Source organism: Mus caroli, unplaced genomic scaffold (assembly GCF_978045245.1).
Source record: "Mus caroli unplaced genomic scaffold, Mus_caroli_1 scaffold_5, whole genome shotgun sequence".
In the NCBI taxonomy this organism is placed as follows: Eukaryota; Metazoa; Chordata; class Mammalia; order Rodentia; family Muridae; genus Mus; species Mus caroli.
In genome coordinates, this window is record NW_028227260.1 from 40,790,702 (window position 1) to 40,801,889 (window position 11,188).

Consider the following 11,188-nt stretch of genomic DNA (forward strand, 5'->3'; position numbering starts at 1 on the left):
TCTGTAGATTGCTTTTGGCAAGATAGCCATTTTTACTATATTAATCCTGCCAATCCATGAGCATGGGAGAACTTTCCATCTTCTGAGATCTTCTTTAATTTCTTTCTTCAGAGACTGGATGTTCTTATCATACAGATCTTTCACTTCCTTAGTTAGAGTCACACCAAGATATTTTATATATTAATTATGACTATTGAGAAGGGTGTTGTTTCCCTAATTTCTTAAAAGTGATATTTTGATTTCTTCCTTTCCAATTTGTATCCCCTTGATCTCCTTTTGTTGTCTAATTTCTCTGGCTAGGACTTCAAGTACAATGTTGAATAGGTAGGGCGAGAATGGACAGCCTTGTCTAGTCCCTGATTTTAGTGGGATTGCTTCCAGCTTCTCACCATTTACTTTGATGTTGGCTACTGGTTTGCTGTAGATTGCTTTTATCATGGTTAGGTATGGGCCTTGAATTCCTGATCTTTCTAAGACTTTTATCATGAATGGGTATTGGATTTTGTAAAATGCTTTCTCCATATCTAACAAGATGATCATGTGGTTTTTGTCTTTGATTTTGTTTATATAGTAGATTATTTTGCCGGATTTCCGTATATTAAACCATCCTTGCATCCCTGGAATAAAATCTACTTGTTCAGGATAGATGATTGTTTTGATGTGTTCTTGGATTCGGTTAGCGAGAATTTTATTGAGTATTTTTGCATCAATATTCATAAAGGTAATTGGTCTGAGGTTCTCTATCTTTGTTGGGGCTTTCTGTGGTTTAGGTATCAGAGTAATTGTGGATTCATAGAATGAATTGGGTAGAGTACCTTGTGCTTCAATTTTGTGGAATAGTTTGTGAAGAACTGGAATTAGATCTTCTTTGAAGGTCTGATAGAACTCTGCACTAAACCCATCTGGTCCTGGGCTTTTTTTGGTTGGGAGACTATTAAAGACTGCTTCTATTTCTTTACGGGGATATAGGACTGTTTAGATCATTAACCTGATCGTGATTTAACTTTGGTCCCTGGTATCTGTCTAGAAATTTGTCCATTTTATCCAGGTTTTCCAGTTTTGTTGAATATAGACTTTTGTAGAAGGATCTGATGGTGTTTTGGATTTCTTCAAGATCTGTTGTTATGTCTCCCTTTTCATTTCTGATTTTGTTAATTGGGATGCTGTCCCTGTGCCCTCTAATAATTCTGGCTAAGGGTTTATCTATCTTGTTGACGTTCTCAAAGAACCAGCTCCTCGTTTTGGTTTATTCTTTGAATATTTCTTCTTGTTTCCCCTTGGTTGATTTCGCCCCTGAGTTTGATTATTTCCTGCCTTCTACTCCTCTTGGGTGATTTTGCTTCCATTTGTTCTAGAGCTTTTAGGTGTGTTGTCAGGCTGCTCATGTGTACTGTCTCTAGTTTATTTTGGAGGCACTCAGAGCTATGAGTTTTCCTCTTAGAAATGCTTTCGTTGTGTCCCATAAGTTTGGGAATAGTGTGGCTTCATTTTTATTAAGCTCTAAAATGTCTTTAATTTCTTTCTTTATTCCTTCCTTGACCAAGGTATCATTGAGAAGAGTGTTGTTCAGTTTGCACATGAATGTTGGCTTTCTATTATTTATGTTGTTATTGAAGATCAGCCTTAGTCCATGATGATCTGATAAGATACATGGGACAATTTCAATATTTTTGTATCTGTTGAGGCCTGTTTTGTGAACAATTATGTGGTCAATTTTGAAGAAGGTACCATGAGGTGCTGAGAAGAAGGTATATCCTTTTGTTTTAGGATAAAATGTTCTGTAGATATCTGTTAAATCCATTTGTTTCATAACTTCTGTTAGTTTCACTGTATCCCTGTTTAGTTTCTGTTTCCATGATCTGTCCATTGATGAAAGTGGTGTGTTGAAGTCTCCCAGTATTATTATGTGAGGTGCAATGTGTGCTTTGAGCTTTACTAAAGTGTCTTTAATGAATGTGGCTCTACCCTTGCATTTGGAGGATAGATATTCAGAATTGAGGGTTCATTTTGGAGGATTTTACCTTTGATGACTATGAAGTGTCCCTCCTTGTCTTTTTTGATGACTTTGGGTTGGAAGTTGATCTTATTCGATATTAGAATGGCTACTCCAGCTTGTTTCTTCAGACCATTTGCTTGGATAATTGTTTTCCAGCCTTTCATTCTGAGGTAGTGTCTGTCTTTTTCCCTGAGACGGGTTTCCTGTAAGCAGCAAAATGTTGGGTCCTGTTTGTGTAGCCAGTCTGTTAGTCTATGACTTTTTATTGGGGAATTGAGTCCATTGATATTAAGAGATATTGAGGAAAAGTAATTGTTGCTTCCTATTATTTTTGTTGTTAGAGTTGGCATTCTGTTCTTGTGGCTGTCTTCATTTAGGTTTGTTGAGGGATTACTTTCTTGCTTTTTCTAGGGCGTGGCTTCAATCCTTGTACTTTTTTTCTGTTTTTATCCTTTGAAGGGCTGGATTTGTGAAAAGACAATGTTTGAATTTGCTTTTGTCATGGAATACTTTGGTTTCTCCATCTATGGTAATTGAAAGTTTGGCTGGGTATAGAAGCCTGGGCTGGCATTTGTGTTCTCTTAGTGTCTGTATAACATCTGTCCAGGATCTTCTGGCTTTCGTAGTCTCTGGTGAAAAGTCTGGTGTAATTCTGATAGGCTTGCCTTTATATGTTACTTGACCTTTTTCCCTTACTGTTTTTAATATTCTATCTTTATTTAGTGTATTTGTTGTTCTGATTATTATGTGTCGGGAGGAATTTCTTTTCTGGTCCACTCTATTTGGCATTCTGTAGGCTTCTTGTATGTTCATGGGCATCAATTTCTTTAGGTTTGGGAAGTTTTCTTCTATAATTTTGTTGAAGATATTTGCTGGCCCTTTAAGTTGAAAATCTTCATTCTAATCTACTCCTATTATCCGTAGATTTGGTCTTCTCATTGTGTCCTGGATTTCCTGGATGTTTTGAGTTAGGACCTTTTTGTATTTTGCATTTTCTTTGATTGTTGTGCTGATGTTCTCTATGGAATCTTCTGCACCTGAGATTCTCTCTTCCATCTCTTGTTTTCTCTTGCTGATCCTGGCATCTATGGTTCCAGATTTCTTTCCTAGGGTTTCTATCTCCAGCATTGCCTCACTTTGGACTTTCTTTATTGTGTCTACTTCCCTTTTTAGGTCTAGTATGGTTTTGTTCATTTCCATCACCTGTTTGGCTGTGTTTTCCTGTTTTTCTTTAAGGACTTGTTCTCCTGTATTTCTTTAAGTGAGTTATTAAAGTCCTTCTTGATATCCTCTACCATCAACATGAGATATGATTTTAAATCTTGGTCTTGCTTTTCGGGTGTGTTGGGATGCCCAGGACTGGCTGAGGTGGGAGTGCTGGGTTTTGATGATGGTGAGTGTGGTCTTGGTTTCTGTTAGTAAGACTCTTACATTTGTCTTTTGCCATCTGGTAAGCTCTGGAGTTAGTTGTTATAGTTGTCTCTGGTTAGAGCTTGTTCCTCCCGTGATTCTATTAGCCTCTATCAGCAGACCTGGGAGACTAGCTCTCTCCTGATTTTCAGTGGTCTGAGCACTCTCTACAGGCAAGCTCTCCTCTTACAGGGAAGGTGCACAGATATCTGGCATTTGGACCTGCCACCTGGCAGAAGATGAAGGCCTGAAACTGGGCCTGTCCCAGAAGCTGTTAGCTTCTGTAATCCACACTCTCACCTGTGCAGACTAGTCTCGGACGGATTCAGGAACCAATATGGCTTCCCCAGGTGTTCCAGCAAAGTCCTCTGTCATGGAAGGTGCCCAGATGTCTGGAGCCCAAAACGTTGTCTGCCTCAGAAGCTGTTCTCTAGGTACCTTGGGGGTGTCTTCCGACTCCTCGCCCAAGTGACCTAGTGCTGGTGCCGACCAGAAGGGACTTGTGACCCTGGTCAGGCCTGGTTTTCTGCTTCCCTATTGCTGGGCCCACGAGATTGGAATGGAACAGAAGTTGTGTTGCACTCACCGGTGGTCCTAAGATCACATGGAGAGTCCTCTAGGGATGTTGAGGGGTGTCTGCCGACTCTGCGCCCAATGTAACCAGGTGCTGGCACCGACCAGAAGCCAGTGTGTAAGTATCTTAAAGGGGCATTTTTATAGTTGCTTTCAGACTGTGGTCTGTGTAGTCTAACAGTGGTTGTCTCCTAATGAAAAGGTAAAGAACCTGTGATTACTCAAATGAAAAGAATGGGTATCTCAGCAGTCACAATTTGGTGCCAGAGTCCCAAGGAATTCACAGAAAGCTCTTGGTCTCCAATCCGTGGTGGAACCCCCAAGAAGTATGTTCAAATGCCAGTGAAAGAATGCCTCAGGAACAGGCTGGTTGAATTTAGCAGTGGGTATGAGGCCAGGCAGGCAAAAAGCAAAGTTTCCTTCTTCCTGTGCTTTTATGTGGGTACCCAACAGGAGGTCTGGCCAAACTTGGTGTGGGTCTTCTCACCTCAACTGATCCAGCCAGGGAAATCTCTCACAGGAAAGCTGGAATACTTAGATTAGATGTAGTCAGGTTAACAACCAAGATTAGCCATCGCAGTTGGCTTTGTGGTGGTGGATTAAGTGTTTGCCTCAAACATACTAGGCAAATATACTAGGCAAACAATCTATCACTGAACTATGCAATCCTGAGAGGATTATGGCAAGATATAAACACAGGGAAATATATAGAAACCTGGAAAGAAAAACTTCAGAAAGGAAGGGAATCCTTTTTCCTGGGGTCTGGTTTGCTTTCCTGCTGATGAAAGCATGAAACTTCAGATACCCCTGAAATCTCAAACTGTCCACTACACAAACGTTTCCTAAAAGACATCCTGTGAGTAGATAAATGTACTCACTTCAGGTCAAAATGGTATATATAGAAGTCCTAGCCAGAGCAATTTGACAACAAAAGGAGATCAAAAGGATAAAAATTGGAAAAGAAGAAGTCAAAATATCACTTTTTGCAGATGATATGATAGTATATATAAGTGACCCTAAAAATTCCACCAAAGAACTCCTAAACCTGATAAACAGCTTCGGTGAAGTAGCTGGATATAAAATTAACTCAAACAAATCAATGGCCTTTCTCTACACAAAGAATAAACAGGCTGAGAAAGAAATTAGGGAAACAACACCCTTCTCAATAGTCACAAATAATATAAAATACCTTGGCGTGACTCTAACTAAGGAAGTGAAAGATCTGTATAATAAAAACTTCAAGTCTCTGAAGAAAGAAATTGTAGAATATCTCAGAAGATGGAAAGATCTCCCATGCTCATGGATTGGCAGGATCAACATTGTAAAAATGACTATCTTGCCAAAAGCAATCTACAGATTCAATGCAATCCCCATCAAAATTCCAACTCAATTCTTCAAGGAATTAGAAAGTGCAATCTGCAAATTCATCTGGAATAACAAAAAACCTAGGATAGCAAAAACTCTTCTCAATGATAAAAGAACCTCTGGTGGAATCACCATGCAATTGTGATAAAAACGGCGTGGTACTGGTATAGTGACAGACAAATAGACCAATGGAATAGAATTGAAGACCCAGATATGAACCCACACACCTACGGTCACTTGATCTTCGACAAGGGAGCTAAAACCATCCAGTGGAAGAAAGACAGCATTTTCAACAAATGGTGCTGGCACAACTGGTTGTTATCATGTAGAAGAATGGGAATCGATCCATTCCTATCTCCTTGTACTAAGGTCAAGTCTAAGTGGATCAAGGAACTTCACATAAAACCAGAGACACTGAAACTTATAAAGGAGAAAGTGGGGAAAAGCCTTGAAGATATGGGCACAGGGGAAAAATTCTTGAATAGAACAGCAATGGCTTGTGCTGTAAGATTGAGAATTGACAAGTGGGACCTCATGAAACTGCAAAGCTTCTGCAAGGCAAAAGACACCATCAATAAGACAAAAAAACCACCAACAGATTGGGAAAGTATCTTTACCTATCCTAAATCAGATAAGGGACTAATATCCAATATATATAAAGAACTCAAGAAGGTGGACTCCAGAAAGTCAAATAACCCCATTAAAAAATGGGGCTCAGAACTGAACAAAGAATTCTCACCTGAGGAATACCGAATGGCAGAAAAGCACCTGAAAAAATGTTCAACATCCTTAATCATCAGGGAAATGCAAATCAAAACAACCCTGAGATTCTACCTCACACCAGTCAGAATGGCTAAGATCAAAAATTCAGGTGACAGCAGATGCTGGCGAGGATGTGAAGAAAGAGGAACACTCCTCCATTGTTGGTGGGATTGCAAGCTTGTACAACCACTCTGGAAATCAGTCTGGCGGTTCCTCAGAAAATTGGACATAGTACTACTGGAGGATCCAGCAATACCTCTCCTGGGCATATATCCAGAAGATGTCCCAACCGGTAAGAAGGACACATGCTCCACTATGTTCATAGCAGCCCTATTTATAATAGCCAGAAGCTGGAAAGAACCCAGATGTCCCTCAACAGAGGAATGGATACAGAAATTATGGTACATTTACACAATGGAGTACTACTCAGCTAATAAAAAGAATGAATTTATGAAATTCCTAGCCAAATGGATGGACCTGGAGGGCATCATCTTTAGTGAGGTAACACAATCACAAAGGAACTCACAGAATATGTATTCACTGATAAGTGGATATTAGCCCAAAACTTAGGATACCCAAGATATAAGATACAATTTGCTAAATGCATGAAACTCAAGAAGAATGAAGACCAAAATGTGGACAATATGCCCCTTCTTAGAATTGGTAACAAAACACCCATGGAAGGAGTTACAGAGACAAAGTTTCGAGCGGTGATGAAAGAATGGACCATCTAGAGACTGCCGTATCCAGGGATCCATCCCATAATCAGCTTCCAAACGCTGACACCATTGCATACACTAGCAAGATTTTGCTGAAAGGACCCAAATATAGCTGTCTCTTGTGAGACGATGCCGGGGCCTAGCAAACACAGGAGTGGATGCTCACAGTCAGCTATTGGATGTATCACAGGGCTCCCAATGGAGAAGCTAGAGAAAGTACCCAAGGAGCTAAAGAGATCTGCAACCCTATTGTTGGAACAACATGATGAACTAACCAGTACCCCAGAGCTCTTGTCTCTAGCTGCATATGTATCGAAAGATGGCCTAGTCTGCCATCACTGGAAAGAGAGGCCCATTGGACTTGCAAACTTTATATGCCCCAATATAGGGGAATGCCAGGGCCAAAAGAATGGGAATGGGTGGGTAGGGAAGTGGGGGGTGCTATGGGGGACTTTTGGGATAGCATTGGAAATGTAATTGAGGAAAATATGTAATAAAAAATACTAAAAATTTTAAAAAATTGTACATTTGGAAACTATGGTATTAATAAAATGAGAAATTAAAGTAAAAAAAAAACAATATGGTATATATAACCTTAAGTTTTTAACACTCTTCTGTCATCTCTATGTCTAAGCAATGTTTTTCTCATAAGTGCAAGTAGCAAATTTGTCTATATAAGTTCTCCAATTTTTAAGGTGGAGGGAAGAGGTTAGCATCTCTTAAAAATATAAATTGAGAATCACCAAAAGTCTATACTAGCCCTTTACATTTAAAGGGCTCTCCCTTGAGAAGCTTACACCTGTACTTGGATATGTCCTCTTATTCCCCTGAGTGCCTTTCTTTTCCTTAACCTCTGTGCTTAAAATCTATATTTTAAAATGTCCCTTAATAAACCTCTGTGCTGTCTAGTCATATGTCAGCTTAGCACACAAACTAGAGTCCTCTGAAAAGAGGGAACCTCAATTGTGAAAATGTCTCCATAATATCTGTCTGTAAGATACTTTTTTGATTAGTGATAAATGGGGGAGGGTTCATCCAGCCCATTGTGGATGGTGACATCCCTGAGCTGGTGGCTTATAGGTTCTACAAGAAAGCAGGCTGAGCAAGTCATGAGGAGCAAGCCAGTAAGCACCACCCCTTTATGCCTCTGCATCAGTTCCTGCCTCCAAGTTCTTGCCCTGTTTGAGTTTCTATCTTGGTTGCTTTCAATGGACTGTGATAGGTAAGGAAAATAAATCCTTTCCCCTCCAACTTGCTGTTTAGTTATGGAGTTTCATCATAACTATAGTAACCCTAACTAAAACTCCAACTTAGCTTCATATTTGCTTTGGCTGGTAATTCTTCTCTATGAAAGGTACAGGTGTCATTTTTTTTTTTTACCACAAGTCTTCACAGGGAAAGGGGATTTTAGGCTGTTGCTGGACATGGGATGGAGTTGTAACTCCACATCCCTCCTTCTTGTTGATGACAGTGGTGTTATGACTCATGTGTAACCAATCCAAGTGATAGCAACAAATATCAGGGCTCCATGGGCACCTCTGTAAAGGTTTCAAGTTTTTTTTTTTTATTACAGATCAAGGGATTCAACAGAGATATAGCAGAAATAGCAACAATTTCTCAGAAAAAAAAAAAAAAAGATGTACTCCCAAGGACAGAAGTGGACCAGAGTAAAGAAAAATCTTAGTAGTTCAAACAGAAATGTTTTACAACATATGGGGGCCTTTGTGTCACATAATACAATGTTTTGGTGTCTTTTTCACAGTACAGACTTTCTCTGGTATACTTAGTCTATTACAGCATCATGCATATACTATGTCAGAAATGGACAAACATGTTAGTGTGTTTCCAAAATGCCAGAACTAATCAAATACCAATGTATTCATAAAGTTAGTAGTTTCAATAACAGCAATTTGTCATACATTCCACTTACCTGCCTTAGTAGCCTTACTGAAGGGAATGCATGCTCTTTTATTCTTATCTGAATTACTAGTATTAACTCTCATATCACACAGCACACAGTAAATGGGGAAGTGGGTACATGTGTAGGGGTTACAGGATAAATATCAATTAAAGTGGCTACACCATCGTTCAGAATGTTTCAGAAGTGGGCTGAGTGTCTCCATTGATAAGATAATGAACCAGACCAGTGCCTGGAAAGAGCTGCTGATAGAGGTGTGGAAGTGGATCTGGTCTAGCTGTGAGGTAAAAGGTCAGACTTGTTCCAAAAACATGTGAGGAGCAGGAAATGAGGTATCGGGTCCAGTTGAGCAAACTCATAGACAGGCAAGCAGTCAAGAAGCCTGTGCAGGGGGGCTGGTGAGATGGTTCAGTGGGTAAGAGCACTGACTGCTCTTCCAAAGGTACTGAGTTCAAATCCCAGCAACCACATGGTGGCTCACAACCACCCATAATGAGATCTGATACCCTCTTCTGGTGCGTTTGAAGACAGCTACAGTGAACTTATACTAATAAATAAATCTTTGGCCGGAGCAAGCAGAGGTCCTAAGTTCAATTCCCAACAATCACATGAAGGCTCACAACCATCTGTACAACTAAAGTGTCTACTCATATACATAAAATAAATAAATCTTTAAAAAAAAAAAAAGGCTGTGCAGGGACTGAGCCAAGCCAAAGCTCCGGGGATAATTGAGGAGACCTTTGTTTATTTATACTAGGACACACACACACACCAGGAATCAGGGGATAGTTTGGTTTTGGGCCATATCATCAGACTGTTAGGTGCCTATCACATGGTATCCATGTCAAGGATTTATACTCTTTCCTTCTGGATAAGTTCTTGGACCTGGTTTCCATGGTTTATTTCAATAAACCCATGTGCCTCAACATGATTGTGATTGGTTGTGATTTATTCCAATAAATTCATGGAGTTGCTCCCTTTCTATTTGCAGGAGTATGTCATTTATCAATCTGTGCTGCATGGGTGGTATCTGACAGATGGTACAAATTCTGGGCCCACCCAAGTACTTCAGTCGAACCTTCTCCCTCAAACAGGACTCGAAGCTTCTTATAAAATGAAACCCGAAAAAAAAATACTTTCTCTGATTTAGAGTAACTCAGGGTAGGGCATAACATGGTCTTTCAATGTACATGTAGTTATACAATTTCATATATCATGTCTCATTAGTATCTAAAATTTCCACTCAGGAGTGTGGATTTTCATATTATAATGAACCATAAGCCACCTGCATACCTTGGAGTGCCTTTGTGCTTACTGTTAATGGCTCCAGCCAGTTCTAGTTGGCCCTAGCTCGGGTTTTCAGCCTTTCTCTTTGGCAACAGGCTTTTTTCCCTTGTATGATAACTTTTCAGCCATTGAATAAGGCCTGTTGAAATCTCTTTCTCTCTGACTCATTCTTCTGCCTTGTGATTCTCTGTGCTCTCAATGATCAATAAGCACATGATTCAATTCCCGATAGCTATCTATAGGACTTCCAATTTTACTATATACAAATCTGGGTGGAAAAAAAAAGCATGCATTTTGAAGCTATGTTTTCTCTAAAATAATAGTGAAAATTAATAAAAAATTTTCCTCCTCTGTTTTGCTTACAAGGTAACTTAAAAGAGTATGAAATTGTGACATTCACATCTTCATTTTGTGTTTGTACTTTAGCTAAAGGCTCAGACATAAATCAATGTCACTTACCTTTCTTCTTGAGTCACCTTGAATTCCAGAAAGAGCCAAATGTACCTGGACAAATGCTGTGTTAGTTAGTTTTTGTCAACTTGACACAAGGTAGAGAGAATCACTTGGGAGGAAGGATTAAGGCATTGCTTCCAGAAGATTGCTCTATGGGCAAATCTTTGAGGCATTGTCTAGATTGATGACTGATGGGAGAGCACTGTAGGCAGTGCTGTCACTAGACTGGTGGTCCTTGGTATAAGAAAGCTGTTTGGATATGAGTACAAGAAGAAGACTATAAGTAGCTGTTTTCGATAGTCCCTGCCTTTGTTCTTTCCACAATGGACGGTGAAGTCTACATGTAAGCCACATCAATTATTTCCTCCCTCTCTCAGTTAGTTTTCTAATGCTGTAACAAAATAACAATACCAAGCCAGTGCATAAAATTAAGTGCTTAAGTGGGATGGTGGTTCAAAGGGTTAGTCTATGATTGTAGAGTGAAGGCATAGTGGAAAACAGATAGAGCAAAAGCAGAGTAGTGGGAGATATTGGGAATAGTTCAAGTCTTTGGAAACCCCAAAGCCCTCCCCAATTGCACCTTCTCATCCAACAAGGCCAAACTTCCAACTGCTTTTCAAACAGGGCCACCAACTGAAGAGCAAGTGTCAAAACAAATGAGCCTATAGCGGCCATTCTCATCTAAACCATTACATTTGATTTCCT